Raw genomic sequence first — 3,159 nt, 5'->3', positions numbered from 1 at the left:
GATGCTTCCATGTTCTTGCCTTGATGATACTGGACTGAACCTCTGAATCTGTAAGCCAGCCCCAATTAAATAGGTTTTTTTTATATATATAAGACTTGCATTGGTCATGATGCCTGTTCACAACAGTAAAACTCTAAGACAAAAAGAATGATACAAATCACTGACATCAGTTCTTTTTCAAACACTGGAATGATGGGGCTGGAGAGAGAGCAAAGTAGATACAACTACTCCCTACTCTTTAAAGGACCAGAGTTCAGTTCCCAGTACTCGTGACAGAAGACAATCAACTGCCTATAATTCCAGAGGACATAATGGCCTTCTGTCCTCTGCAGTCAGCTTTACATACACACATGCAGACACAAAAATATACATAATAAAAAATAAAATGTATCCAAGGAAAACAAAACCAGTTAGGTGAATAGAACTTTTAAGGCCTCCAAGGGAGCTTGGCATCCCATTTGTGGTTCTTCACACCTTTAGTTTCATGGACAAAGAGCAACAATTTGATATAGATTCCACACTTAGGATTTTCTTCTGAGTTGTCATTTATCACAAAACCCCAAAAGTCCACAAGAACAGTTGTTTGTTCTCTGAAATAAGAGTCTGTAAAGATTCAAGGTCTATCTTTATTTATGTATTCTATGCTCATTAAATGTTTACACAAACATTAATTATTATAATTATTTATTTCTTTATCTACCTTGACTATCCTGGATTAGAAGTCAAAAAGTCATTGTTGTCAGGCTAATTTCTTATAAGTGTTAATCTGATTAAATCAAAGCACTACAAAGTGAAGGGTGGTCTGTATCCCTGGGAAAGGCTCATTATCCCAAAATGATAGGTGACTAGGATAGGTGCATGTTGGAGATCAAGCTACCTGCAGAGTTATATTCTTCAACATCACACTCGTGGACACTGCCACAATCTGTAAAAGCATTAACCAAAAACAATGGCCATTGATTTCATCAGGAAGTAAATTTAAGAAGGGAGATCTTGTGTTGCATAGCAGTATTGTATCAGATGTCTACATGCAAGAGTGTATACTGGCCTACTCAAAGACAATGCTCCAGGTAGAACCATGGAGTCTTGAGCATAAACACCACCAAGGAAAGAACATACACCAAATATTGTCTTCTAAAGGTAAATACAGGTAGAGCATGCTTTGTGTCTTTCTTGCATAGAATGTGTGGAGTGGTGCATATGTAGGAATGTGCATTTCTTTTTTACTGTTCTAATTTAGATGGTAACCTGTAGACAATATTACTTTGTTCCCATCTGCATTGGACTTCTCTGTAACTCTGCTGGAATAAATTTCTGATGATCTACTGCTAAAAGAGCAAAGTTTAAACATGGGGCCAAATGAGAAGGAAACATGTCACTGCTGGGACTCTGTGACAGGTTAGAAGAGGTGAGAAAAGAAAAGAGATGAGTCATGAAGACTCAGGAGCTGGTCTCATGAACAATTCCATGAGTGGAAGTAGACCAGGTGAGAAGAGGTAGGAGTGGGTGAGACTTTAACACAAAGGTGTCTGTGATGGACTTTGAACACATGTGGAATGTCCAAGGGAGTAATAAAGGCAGAGAGATAATTCTACAATGAAAAATTACAGCTCCAGGTTCTGGGTGACCACCTGGAGAAGACTGGAAAAGGAACATGGGCTCCTCTTAGATCTACTGTGGGAGACAGGAACAGTGAGAACCTGGCAAAATCCAAGTACTACCTATATTCTGAAACATGGGTCAAGTTGTTACAAAATGAAGCATCAGCGACTATGAATCTTCTGATAGGGTATAGTTAAGTGGGAACTCAGTGTGAAGATCACCTTAACAGGGCCATTTGGGTGGACGTTGGAGAACACATGCTCCTGGAATGGGCTCAGATGGGGATGAGGAAGAATGTGAGCCGAAAGGTGAGCTGTGCAGAGGAGACTGTGAGATAAAAGCTGGGCTTTGTTTTGATTATTCTGGCATGGGTTACTCAGGAAAGAAAAATCAGGTTCACATCTGAGTGGAGTCAGAGGGATGGATGTGACATGAATCTCAGACAGAAACTAATTAACTCAACCCTTAGGATGAGAGAAAGCTCTGTGGAGCAGAGAGTGCAGACTGGTTGTTTTTCTAGTTAGTGTGACCAAATACCTCACAAGAACTTGATGGGAGAAAGACTTTCTAAGGGGGATAGAGTGAGGTTGTGTTTTAGAAAGAATGCAACAAGAAATAGGGTCCAGCTTCATGGAATGAGTATCCAAATGTTTTAAGGCAATTTATTCCTTTGGGAAAACTCTAGCTTGTGTAAAATTGACCTAAAATTGACCCCTCTCTCTGTCTCTCTCTGTCTCTCTCTGTCTCTCTCTTTGTCTCTCTGTCTCTGTCTCTCTGTCTCTGTCTCTCTCTCTGTCCCTCTCTCTGTCTCTTTCTCCCTCTCTCCAGTGCTTGAGACTTACCAACACTTAATTGCCCCAGCAGATACACACACACACACACACACACACACACACTCACAATCTTAGTTATGGTTTCTGTTGCTATGATAAGATGCCACGACTAAAAGCAAGTTTGAAAATGAAAAGGTTCGTTTGACTTATACTTCCACATCATAGTACGTCATTGAACGAAATCAGGCCAGGAGCTCAAACAGGACAGTAACCTGGAGGCAGGAGACTACGGAGAGGTGCTGTTTGCACAGTTGCTCCTCATGGTTTGCCCAGCCTGGTTTTTTTTGTTTGTTTGTTTGTTTTGTTTTGTTTTTTTACAGAACCCAGGAACAACAGCCCAGATGGCACCACCCACAATGGATGGGTCCTTTCCTATCAATCACGAATTAAAAAATCCCCTATAGATGGATTTTATAGAGAGGGATTTTCTCAATTGAGATTTCTTCCTTTCAGATGACTCTAGCTTGTGTAAAGTTGACCTTAAACTAATGCTCAGCTCCCCCCAGTTATCTGTTCTTTGCTATGTGGGGGCTTTCTCCTTGAGACTTGCCAACTCTTAGCTCCACCAGCCCCCTACATGTCCATGGTTATAGCAACACTGACACACACACACACACACACACACACACACACACACACGCACACACACACACTCTCTCCAAAACAGGCCTAGATGTGAGACTAAGAAAAGAGTGTCTCGGGGAGGCATACCAAACTACATTAT

This window comes from Mastomys coucha, unplaced genomic scaffold (assembly GCF_008632895.1).
Source record: "Mastomys coucha isolate ucsf_1 unplaced genomic scaffold, UCSF_Mcou_1 pScaffold6, whole genome shotgun sequence".
Taxonomy (NCBI): Eukaryota; Metazoa; Chordata; class Mammalia; order Rodentia; family Muridae; genus Mastomys; species Mastomys coucha.
The sequence above is the reverse complement of the archived record's forward strand: the minus strand, read 5'-3'. Positions refer to the sequence as shown.